The sequence below is a fragment of the Centrocercus urophasianus genome, unplaced genomic scaffold, assembly GCF_019232065.1.
Source record: "Centrocercus urophasianus isolate 14NV4802_14NV808 unplaced genomic scaffold, USGS_Curo_1.0 seq_14, whole genome shotgun sequence".
NCBI classification, from domain to species: domain Eukaryota; kingdom Metazoa; phylum Chordata; class Aves; order Galliformes; family Phasianidae; genus Centrocercus; species Centrocercus urophasianus.
In genome coordinates, this window is record NW_024884586.1 from 10890616 (window position 1) to 10903471 (window position 12856).

General features: G+C 38.0%; 1 long non-coding RNA gene across 6 annotated transcripts in view; it reads left to right on the top strand.

Annotated features, from left to right (window-relative positions):
- Positions 1–12856, top strand: part of LOC122158137 — a 62507-nt gene that overhangs the window by 33526 nt on the left and 16125 nt on the right. For 5 of the 6 annotated variants that reach the window (XR_006168141.1, XR_006168140.1, XR_006168144.1 and 2 more), the window contains 7 exons: positions 2192–2298; positions 3027–3226; positions 3365–3590; positions 3700–3859; positions 5398–5490; positions 6867–7038; positions 8693–8814. This is a non-coding gene — a long non-coding RNA (uncharacterized LOC122158137). The remainder of the gene's footprint in view (positions 1–2191; positions 2299–3026; positions 3227–3364; positions 3591–3699; positions 3860–5397; positions 5491–6866; positions 7039–8692; positions 8815–12856) is intronic. The other variant, XR_006168143.1, reaches the window with a different exon arrangement.

Sequence of the window (12856 nt, forward strand, 5' to 3'; positions counted from 1 at the left end):
AAATATCAAAGAGAGAGAAAAAAGGGTGAGTTGGAGGGGTGGGGAGGAGGGAGGGAAGAGTCAATTGCTTTTGCAGAAACTGCAGTTTCTTTCAAAAAACCTGTCATTGACATCTTTCCCCAGAAAACATTTTGTCATGCACATCAGTGTATGTCTTTAAGGAGATCAATCTAGGGGAGTCAAACCAACAATCATCACGTGACAGATTTTCAGATGGTGTTCTCATCAATCACACTGATAATGAGGTGGCAAATTGCTGTCTTATAGCAAAACTAGAAAGACAACTACCCCAGTAGGTGTCAATGAATATGTCAAAGGATTGTCCCTAGGGGAGTCTGAGGAGGTTCTCAGAAACCTTTTTGTGAAGGTTTTGAATGCAGAATACTTTATTGATCACTAAAGAATTTGCACTGACATACTATTTCCCCATGACATTTGAACCACCAATTTCCTAGCTCATGGTGAGTACCTATTTGGCGAACACTCTTTGGGAGTTTTCTTTCATCTTTAGATACACTAAGAAATGGTTTAATATTATCTTTGCCTTTCATCTCCTAAAGAATATCAAAAGAAGGTTTTACAAGTTATCTACAGGCAAAATGTCTGAAAATGCTTAGTGGTTTTGATCCAATAGTGATAATTCAGAATTAATTTATTTAGATTTAGATTATATTCTGGTCTATTTACACATATTGAGTAGCATTTTATACTCACTATCTTTTTAGTGGAATAGTCCTGTTTACGGAGCAATCTGCTATTAATCTGAAGAGCTGGGTTATCAGTATACTGACTTTTGAAGATAAATTGGTCCTTTTGTTCTCTGCTTCCTAAGTTTCTTAGCATCTGAATTGGAGCCCAGTACACTCCTTCAGCCAGAGATCATGTAGCAGTGAATTGACATTCCCTCCAGATTATTTCCCCAAGAGATTGCTGGCAGACAGGCTGCTCTTTGCCCGGCCTGAAGTACTGCAAGCTTTGTTTTCCCAATATTCAAGTGATAATGGTAAAGATTTTTTTTTTCTCTTGTATTTTTTCTCACACTTATTACTCTGAAAACAGTACGGACCATCCTTTTCTCTCCTTAAGCAAATAATATTGCAAGAAGAGTAACAGTAAACATTTTATGCCTGCTGCATTGATTGCTCTCGGCTTAACTGTGAACCCGATTTCACAAGACTTCACTCAGTGTTTAATTGAAATATGTGTCTAAACTGCTTTTGCAATCATTTGAACAGTGTTTAAATTTAACATTTCTCAGTTTTGGTATTAAAAAGGAATATGAGCAGATAAAATTTGTTACAATTTGTCTTAAAAAACACCTGGATAAAAATATTGAGTTTCCTGAAGAGAAAAGGTGGCATCGGCCTAATGTCACATGCATCTTCTGCCAGATCGTTGTGAAAGCCTGAAAAAAGCAGTCCAAAAGATTGCTTTGCAGAATGTCAAAAGTTGGAGACTGGAACAATGTCTAGGATTGAACCTGCTTCTGACCTTTGACATTCCATGAAAAAACATACTGAAGCACATCTCTACTTCAGCATTATGAGTAATATATTTCAAAGCATTTATGAGCCTTCTCTAATTCCAGTTAAAGTTAATGGAAGAATTCCCACTGAACAATACTGATAGTAAATGTAATCTTGTTGGATTGCCAAGGGACCAGCTGTGAAAGGACTACTATTGTGCTAGACGCTAGCAGTAGCAAGCTCATGTCCCTAAGAGCTTATGATCTAAACAGACAAGACTGCCCCATGGGGAGGGAACAAAATTGCCAAGGAACTGAATGGCATCCTATTATACCATGCATAATTGAGTCATATCAGTGTTTAGTATCTTGGATTAATCTCCCAATTAATCCAATTGGCATTAGAGACTTGAACCAGAGAAAATACAATTTCCCCTTAATCTTTTGGTTTGAATCTCCATTGTATTTGGGTCTCAGTTCATATTCATTCAGTTTGTTACCTGGGCATTTAAAAGATTAATAATGTGGGACTGCAGGTGAGGTAGCAAGAGTCATTTTCGAAGGCAAGGGAACATCAGAACCTGTGTGAACATCACGAGAATGTCCATAGTATGTATGCATATGGAGTAGCCATTCATATATTTATTAATCCTCCTGGACATCTGCTGTGATAAGTGCTGCTGAGACAGGCCTGCCTTGGGATTTAGGATTTTTGTCTTTTCACAGGTGCCGAACCAGAGCAGCAAAAGCAGACTGTGAAACTCAGTGATGCTACTGCCATCTCCAGCTGTCCTCCTCTCATGCTCCCCCACAGGCAGCTTGCTTGGATAGTGGTGAGTGTTAGCAATAGAAGCTTGTAGACCATTTAGACTCAGGAGGGCTGACTGTGGTTTTCTTTCTTTCGCAAATTTAAATACTGGGATCATCTTTGGCTATATATGTATACCATGTGTGTTTCTGCACTGAAAAGTATCAGCACCCTGGAAAAGACTGGGTCCCTTAGCAACAAAATCTGGATCCTTTTGCCTTGATCAATGGGAGAGACATTTCCAAGTGACATTTGAAGGAAACATTTCCAGACTGGCTTTACTGCTGTAAAAATTGTGATGTAAAATGCTATGAGGTGAAGCATGAGACTCCTTTGACCATTGCTTTCCTTAAAGACACCGAGCTGGGGAGGATGACGGCAGGGAGGCATTAGAGAGGGTGCTATTCTGAGCCTGCATTAAAGCCCCTACAAATTCTCAGTCATGTTGTCCCAGTCTGAAGATTTGTAAGAATTCTGATGCGCTATAAGCAGTGATAACCCACAGCTGCTATTCACATCCTGAAATTAGTCTCTACCCGAAAGACTCTCTTGGAGGATTATGTGATCCTTTCTTGCCACCCACTCACTCTGTCATTTCCTAAACTCTGATGTTTTTTACAGCATCTCTGGTAGTTAAAAGAACATATGTACATGTATATCCCCAGAGCAGACTGCAAACATGTTTTTAGAAGTACACAAGAAGACATCTATTTCATAGGTCAAACCAAAGGAATCTGGCTTTTATTGTTAAAGGACTCTAGGGAACACATGTACTGCTGCCGGCGTCTCTCCACACCCACTCTGTGTGATGACTACAGAATCATTTTAATCAAGAATGAAGACTACATAATTCAAGCAACAGGGTCAAAAGTCTGATGTCTACAGGGAAAGTGCATTGGTTTAACTTCAGTCAGATTTTAAATCTTGGTTTTAAGGCTTGGCTAAATAATTAGGTAAGTAGATTAATTTAATTTAATTTAAAACTAAGCTAATTTAAGACAAACTAATAGCTTTTCTTTTTACTCTAAAATGAATATATTCCCACAAGAGTTTGCACTGATTTATCTAAATCAATTAAATTCATATCCTAGGTCAAACCACTGCAACATTCCCACGTAACTAAGGCCTTAAAAAAGAATTTTAAAGATATATATCTCAGTTAAATACTTTAGCTACAGTCTGAAACGTATTGAAGTCAATGAGACAGGAAAGCAAGCTGCCAACAAGATACACTCTGAAGTGTCTTTCTGAATCAGTGGCTTCATTCTGCTCTAAGGAACACACCTCCATTTCAGCAAAAGTCATCATAGGATCATGGTGAGTTAACATTTTCACTTCTTCTATATTGGCAGATGGAGATTAATCGTAGTTGTTTTTGCATGAATGCGTCAAAGTTATTTGTACTATATTTTATTTGTTGTTGCAGCAACAGCCTAGCTTAAGACAGACCAAAACCACAGAGATGTCTGCATAAATATTCGGATAACTGCCATATGCCGTGTGATCGTGGCTGCTCCACTATCCCGAAGCATTCTAACTAGTACAATGCCATGAGCTGTTATCAAGTTTTCCAGCAGGATAGATGGGTAATGGGCTGTAAGCGTGGGCACAGCTGACATAGTGGGTTTCTCCAGATCCTCTTGAGACCCGAAGTTGATTTCCAATGTATTTCATATTTATATGTTGTTATTATTTATGTTCATTTACTCCTAATGCAAGCTTATTTGGGAAAATCTGTTCTCTTCGACCTTCAGTCCTCTGCTTGTGCTACATCCTTATCTTTCTAGACACTCCTGCGATTGTACTTAAGTGCAGTACTCCATCTGTTTTCAGCAATACAGTTTGGACTTTGCATCTCTTCCCCATGAAAGCAGGTCAACTATTGCAAGGTGCTTGGGAATTTCTTTGACAAATGGAAGGGACTCTTCTCCCCCCAAAGAAGGCCTCTTACTCGTGCATTCAGTAGCATTTGTATTCAAAGTAGTAGGAAATGATGGATGCTTTAAAGATTGTTCATCTTTCATACAGACCACATATTTTGTGTGTTGTAATCAGAAATTGGTAGTACAAAGATGAAAAATTTGTGAAGATCAGAGCACTGTTTTGTTCCCCCCCCCCATTTATTCTAGGGATCAGCATGCCTAAGAGCATCTGGAATTGTCAAAAGGCAGATGGGTCCATAGTGCCTTCACATCTGATACTCTTTACACTGACTTGTGGAGTGAAGCCACTGCATGAACGAAAGAAATATATTCCTTCACTAACTGTGTGCTTGTCTCTCCGATACAAGCAAACTCCTGGCAGATAGCCGCACCTGACTCCCATGTAGGGAGTTGGATGTGGTGTAGGGATGGTCTAATATACAAGTGCTGCTAAACCACACTTGGGTAGTTGGTTCAAATCATAGCTTCTCTTTGGGTTTTACTGGTGAGAGTGAAGCTGTGAAGATTTAACCTTCCTGTCGTTTAGCCTGTTGTCCATTTTTGCAAATTGTTCTTAGCCCTGACCTTGTCTCCACACTGAGATGAAGTCTGTGTCCATCTGTGATTTCTGCTAGGATCACTTACATCTTCTCTGGAGCTCTTCCTGACAAGAAAGCTACCTTGATGGTTTCTTTCTATCATAGTTTAGTAATAATTATTATATAAGCAGTTATTCCCGGGGGTAAAATGCAAAAGAAAGGAAATCAAGATATTCTTCAATCAGAGTTAATAGGACATATCTATAGCATATGGACACAAGTCAGCATATGTCTGGGGTGCAAGTATGTAGCAGAATAAGGTATGTGGAGTGGAACAAAGAAGAGAAGGGCACTGACCAGGGCTTTGGATGGAGAATTGGACCCATATCAACCTGCCCCATGTACAGCTAACAGGCAGACAGCTGTATGCAAAATATGCTTACCTCCTCTTTTCATTTGTCAGCCATCTCCAAACTCACATTGCTTTACCCATCTTTATCCATTATTTCCTTTTGGACCCAAGGACACAACCTATCATTTTTGTTCTGCTGTTCCGAAATCTCTCTTCTCCTGTGCTTTTTCTGTGCAAAAGCATTTGAAGTACTCCATTGGTTCCCCAGGTTAATACTTGATAGGTAATGTAATTCTCCTAATGTCTGTCAGGCGTGTAAGACAATGCCAGCTGTTCCTGCATGTTTAAACACTGTATGATCTCCATGTGCTTTGCTGGGTCTGTTGTTGCTTGCCTGGACTGAGGTACGTATCATCTGGATTACTCTTTACTGTGAAAAAACTGAGCATGTGAGCAGTACATTTCTGTAAATATTTATTTGAACATTGACACAAAAGTAAATCAACTCTGTTCCAGTTCCTTTGGATTGCTCTGAGTGTTCACAGGTAGAAATATTTACAATTTTTAAGTAAATAATGAAAATCGCCTCAAGCTGTGATAGTTGAATCAATAAATGTCAGTTCTTGCACAAAAATGATGATCATAAGCTGTCTAGGTGGTATATAGAAAGGTTCTAACAACTCAGCTTAAATTATGGCTCTCAACTATTAGCAAGTTATGGCTTGTGATCAATTTACCAGCTGCCCATCAAACCATACAGGCAATAAAACTGATCCACAAAAGCAAGATGGAACTTGGTGAAAAAATAGTGATGTGCAATGTATTCATCCAGCTCCAGACAACACAGATAGTCCATTACCTTCCCTGTAGAAAAGCTCATCATCAATGAAAGAAAACATTTTGTGACTCAGTCAAAGGAGTGGAGCTATGACATACAATCTGTAACATATATGTTTCATAATTTCTTGGGAGTGGAAAAATATGTCCATTTTGTATAATGAAAATGCCAACTGGAAGGCCAACTACCAGTGAAGCTGATAAGCTTATTCCTTCTGTCTTTCTGGAAGAAGAAAAGAAAAGAAAAAAAAAAAAAATTGAATCTGATTCTGATCTCCTTTGCACTCAGCTTAAGTGAGAACATAATTAGGCCCACTCGTTCTTCCTTTAAAAAATGCTTTCTTTCATTAGGACTAAATGCTGATAACAGCATGCTGGATGAGTTACGGATTTTTTATAGTGTGGGTGAAAAGTTAAATATGTGTAGCAACAGCGTATGTCTGCCCAACTAGACCTAACCCCTTTCTTTAGAGAGCAAATTGGATGCAGAAGACAACACATTTGCTAAGGAATGTTTCAGTGTAAAAGAATCATGTAATTTCATCAGTTAAAATGACTGAAAAATAAGTCCAGAAGGAAATAGAACCATTCTGATTTAATCCCAGACAAATCAATACGTGTCTAATGTCCTGCAAAAGAAATTGCGCTGCTGGTGAAAGAATCTTCGGTTTCATGTATGGGTGCCTCAATAAACTAAAGAATAGAATAGAAGTTAGCTGTTAAAAATTTAAACTTGCTTAGATACGTTTTTATTAATTCTTTGTAAAATGTTTTTGCTTTTGTCTACAACACTATATCTTTGCTCAACTACAAAGAAAGGCAGGGTGCGAACAAAGAAATAAGTAAATTTCTCTAACCAGAAGTCTGATGGGCTTCACTTAATTATCAAAATAGTGCAAAAGAACCAATAGGTTCTGACATCAGCTTATGCTGTTCTTCCTAGGGAGCTATCTCCAAGCCTTAATTCCCTCACCTGCAAACAGTCTTCTTGTAACTGGGAACTCATGATGTGAATGAAGTCAGCAACAGCATTTCGTATGCAGCTTTTCCTGAGCAGATTATACTGACTGTGAAGAAATCAAACTCTTCTATCTTGCATAAAATTATTGATTGATGTATGTGAGTTCTTAAGCATATGAAGTAAGAAATCTGTCTCTTTATCTTTCGGTGTGTTTGTTTCTAATGGGAAGAAAACAAGATTTTACGTATGGTGCTAATACTTTCCCCCTTCACTTTGCTAATATTTCATGAAGAGTTTTAAAAGCAAATAAGAATTATAAAATGCTGCAGGATCAAAGCAAACAGACTGCACTGGAAACCTAGATAAAAATGTAGATAGTCTAGAGACAATATGGGGAAATTTAGGTTTATAATTTCAAGGATTTTTCTCATGGGAAAAGTGGCACTTTGCTTTAATAAAAGAAAATAAGTAGCTAGAAGCACAACCCATTTGCTGTTTGATGTAACAATGTTATCTATTCCTTGGGCTTTTTTTTTTTTTTTCTCTTCAAGGCATAAAATAATTATTGGAGAGGGCCGTTTCATCTCCTTGGAGTACAAAAGTCCTCTTGCTAATTGCCACATCAAATGACTAGAGGACCCCAATGGAAACCTTCAAATGACTGTGAAAAAATTCAGGCCATCACTAAATGCTGGGCACTTTTTGTGTGTGTGATTTCCCATTGCAGATTAGGTTACTTGGGTGTGGGCTTATCACACAGGAAAGGACTGGCTGCAGATTAGTTCTGCACCATTGCAGGTCTGTTATGCCAGTTTCATCCTTGACCAAATCGATGGCTAGCACCTTTATTGTATTTTTGTGATACGAAAGAACACTGGACTGTCCAGGCAACAAAAGAAGCAGCAGAAGGCCTACTGTGTTTCTAAAGTGTTACTTCTCTACTTTTTGTCATGCACCAGTGACATGAGTGCCAGGTCCCAGACTTAAACCTCACACAGAGTCAGAAAAAAGCTGTCAGTCTCGGCTTGTTCAAAGACAATTCCTTTGTGAAGATCAGACTAAAGTGGCATGGTCCATATACTCCCTAAAGCATGCCAAGGAGTCAGAAAGTCATAATCTGCCTTTGTACTTATTGCCATTCACATTTTCCTCCATAGCTGGTGCCCAATTACCAGTGCTGTAATTTTTCTCTATTGTTAGGAAGCCATAAGAGTTAGCTACCACTTATCCAATCAGGGTCGTGACCCGATGTATTTAGGCTTTGCAAATATAAGTAACAGTTCCCTTATCAGTGTCACCAGGACTCTTTAACACTTAGCAAGCAGAAAGATAAATATACTTGGCAGATACAATTTGATCCATTGCTAAGCCTTCCATTTTACCAATGACCCATGGTGCTCTGCCATTCAAGTGTATGTTAACTGTTATAACCTTATACCCTTCGGTGTTGGCTCAGAAACTGACCAACTTATGCTCTCAGGAAAGACTCCTATGACAGCCTGTAAACCTGATCTATAGCACCAGGGTTTGCTTTGGGAAGCCAGTGATGATTCTGAGCTTGCTTACACAAGTCATGCTCTTAGCATTTTTTCCTCATGATTTACACAAGGACAAGAGCTGGGCTCTGTCTCAGGCCTACTTGCTTCTTGGAAGAGGAAGCCAAAATACAGAACAGTTGAGTTCTGTATTGCTTTCAGAAGCATCTCTTCTCACCTATTGACTTCCTTTGATTCATATTTTGCTACAGTGCCCCTTTACAACTCAGATCTATCCTGAAAAGTTCTGACAGCATTCCTCTCCTCTTTCAGGCATTTTCTTAGATCTCTGCCAGTCCACGAAGCCTACGAGAGGACAGTGCTACAAAGGCTGCAGGAGAGTGCTGCAGGAAGCTGGAGGGAACAGATTCTCAGCTATACATTCCATTACAAAGGTAACAGGCACTTACATATACCGGTACAGAGCACCTAAAATTAAATTGCAAGCATATGGGTATCATTTCTTCATTTTGTGATCATATAATTTATCTGTAGCCTCAAAATAATGTGGTAAAATATTTTCAGGAGGTCTGTTTCTATTGCTCCAGTCTTCAGTGCTGGGGAGCTGTGCTAATAGCTCTGAAAAAAATAATATCGAAATTTCTTTTGCATTTATATTTCCTAACAATAAGGTTCAAAATAAACTTAAAAAATTGCAGTAAATCACCATGTTGAGAGAGCATAATGCTGCAAAACTTATAGGTTCCATGTAGTGTCCAAAACATCTCACAGCAGCAGTTCTGAATTTGAAATTCATAATAAATAGTTTGAACCAGAGCAAAGTGAGCAGAGTCACATGAGATGCCCATAGTTTCACTCAAACTCTAGCAGTTTAACAACGTAATATTGCTGCAGAGCAGCAGAAGTGCTTGGACCAAAACCAGCAAATGCTGTTAAGCATGTATTACTTTGCTTGTTTACTTTAAACCCTTTTAAGCTTAAGTCCATCTATCCCTCTAGCAGGTATCAAAATAAGACTTTTTAGCAGAATTATATTTAGAATGAACTTTTTAGAGGAATGGTTGAAGCTGCAGCATCATACCTAGAGAAGCAACTTTTTATGTAGTGTAGGGCAAGAATTCAAGTGTGACCACCAGCATGAAAATCATGTAATAAAACTATCGAAGTAGACTGGAGATTTTGGCTATCTTGAAAATGCATTTTGATTGACTAGAGGTCTGCAAGTTTGAGGAATTAAGTTATTGCCTCTCCAACAACTTCTTGAGAAATATATTTCTCACTTATCAGTATGAAAATTCTAAACATTATTGTGAAATCTAAATATAAAACAACTGAAGAAGTTAATACTAAAATAAGTAGACGTTAACCAGCCACACTCCCTAGATTGCTGTACAAATCTACTTATTCATTCTCACTGTACAGTTTCTTTGACCCTCACATTGAGAACTTATTTATATCACTATAAATTGCATGGATGACAAACTGAGAAAAAAGAGAAAGGTACTGTTCTGTCAATTCCTGGTCTTACGAAAAATCTGGCAATGAGGCAATGTTTTGAACCATATGAGCAATAAGAAATCTGCCAATACATGAGAGCAGACTGGTTCAGAGGTTGCTATTAAGAATCTCTTTCAAATTAGAGCAATATGCACTGGAAGAAACAGCGCTGAAGATTTTACAGCAGCATGAGGATAAACGAGTTTTGTAGAGAGAAGGAGCAGAACATGAAATTTGTATGCTAACACATATTTCCACATTATTTTGTACCACTGACTGCTAATGTCATGAAATTCAGTGGAATCCCATTATCAACCACATTTGATTAGACAAAAAGCAACACTGGCAAATACCAGAGCTAGCCCTTGCACTGACCATAGAGACTTCACACCTTCAGACATATAAATTAAATTACAAGGAGCTTACAGACTGTTTTCAGTTATTTTTACTGTGTCAGCAATTTTTATGAGCATGAGGAAAAGTTTCTATAAAAATATTCTTCTTCAGTGAGTGATCATATGCTTTAGTTCTCCAAGGTACTTAAATACTACTTAGCTGGTACAAGAAAGAAGACAACATCTTCTGGGAAAATTTGAAGTAACCTAGTTCTTACAGTGGAACCTTAACAAATCTGAAAGGGTAGCCAAGACCCCTCATTCTTGTAAAATGATTTAGCCAAAATTAATGGCTGAATAGCAGTAGCAATTCACTCATGTATGCAGCTGGGTCATGACTGAGTCACCATTTTAGTCAAGATTAAAGCACACAGTCAACCTTTCCACTTGAACATATATCTGTGCACATAAAGAATTGTTTGGTCTTCCGTCCCATGTCTGGAACTCAGAGGTGAATTTATGCACTTTAACATGGCAAGTTTCCTCATCCCCTCTCCCACGTAAAAGTTAAAAGCTTTATATGAACTACTTGGTCAGTTTCAGTTTTATACTCCGAATAACAAGGAAATGTTATGTTACAACCACTGCTTTCAGGATTATGAATCCAGTATTTTACCACTAATGATGCAGCATCAGCACTATTAATACTAAAGTTAGAAGCCAGGAGAGGTCTTATTTCTTTTTCAGTTTTAAGAATTGCCTGGATAAAATGGAGAGAGAGGAAAAAAATTTGTATTTGCACAGCAATATCAGTTCATGCTGATGAGACTTTCATCACCATTAAGCACCGTTTCATCTCCCTTCTCAGTTTTAAAGGGACTTGCTAAACATCCTGTATATTCTTGGACAAAGACACTACACTAACAAGGTGCCCTTCCTCCTTGGAAAAACTTCATTAAGTCGAGTAGTTAGCACTGCTAGTTAAAATCATCAGGTTGAAGGGCATGCCCACTGATTACGTGGCTTCTCTAAATCCACGTGGTTTCTCCCTCTGGCTGCTCTTTTCCTCCTGCTTTGAAAAAGCCTGCCTGGCTGATATTTTGAAACCACTGTGAATCAATAAAGTAATGTTTGGAGGTTTTCTTTTTTTTTCTTTTCTTTTAACACCAGAACTTCAAAATCACTAACGTATTTTTTAGAGCATATTTTCTGATAGTTTCTAATCCAAGAGATAGTAATTTAGTTGCACACCTAGCCCTTGGCAGCATGCAAAGGCTAAGCAGAATCTCCAAGGATAGCAAAGTCTGTACTTTGATGATACAGTACAAGATTTGCAAGCGTGGCTCTACTGCTGCCAACTGAACTTCTGGATTCAGACTCTGCTAGTCTTAGCCCCAGATTATAATATTATTGTTCAACTAAATCTCTAGTCCAGTTTTCTTAGAATTCCTATCCTTCGGAAGTAGTTTATGGAAGTTTTCTTTTTAAGTGATAGCTACATGGGACTTAATGCAGATGATATATTTTGGGCTATCACTCTTATCTGGATTTGAGATGCTCAGGAGAATTAGGAATTCTTTTTTGCCTTTTAATGATGTGTTAGGGCATGGAGTTTCCTGAACATTTAGCAAAGGGATGTCAGGGTGAAACAGCTGCACGTATTAAACTAGCAGTGAAATCCAACTCCTTTTCATCTCCTCAGTTATACAGCTTTTTGTGAAATTATTCCACAGGGCAATGTGTGAATAACTGTTAACTAATGTATGATCAATTCAATTTTAAGGTGGTACAAATGGGACTGCCCGCGCAGTGCTGACGTATGTGATGGAGCCAGCACTGAGAAAACACAGTGTCATAAATTGATTCAAGTTAAATGACCTGATTCTGTGCTAATTATTTTATAGTTCATTGACTTTCAGAAAATGTGAGAACTGCAAACCTTGTAGCATCCAGGTGCTACGAGATAGCTGTAAACTGAAAGTCTTTGATGCAACAAATGGTGTGTAGGGGCAGCTCCATACAGGCATTTTAACACAAAGGCTCACTTACAGAGTTACTGCCAAAATAAAAAATAAATCAAGCCGTAATAGCTAGTTTGATCCTGCTTAAAAAACCCTTACGTGAAAGAATCTGGTGCACTGACCTTACCTTTCCCCATCGGTTCCTTATTTCTTCCCTTGTTACAGTGTAAAAGACATTTACAGAAAGTTTAAAGAGAAATCACTTAATTATTAATGTCAGTACAAAAGAAAAGCACTTGTGGAAACAGACATTGGATTCAAATATTACTTTTTAATACTTTTTTAATACTTTTATGATAGAGATTAGAAATCTTCAAAATTATCTTAGAAACAAGAATGTGGATAAAATAACACAACATGTTTAGAATACCCTTCACTCTCCTTCACAAGAAGGCAGGGTAACATAATTGATAGTGCACTTAAGTAGGGTGGAAATGGAGTACTGATGAAAATGGTCGATCTTAATCAGGTTGTAAATCAACAAGCAAGATGCATTGATTTACAGGGCTGGCTCTGATCTTGTTTGGTATTATTTTTTTTCATCATTTTTCCATTAAAAAAGATTGTTTCTTCTGTAAGTGAGCCTACTTCTCCTTTTGGCTTACCAGAAAGTTTCCTAGTGT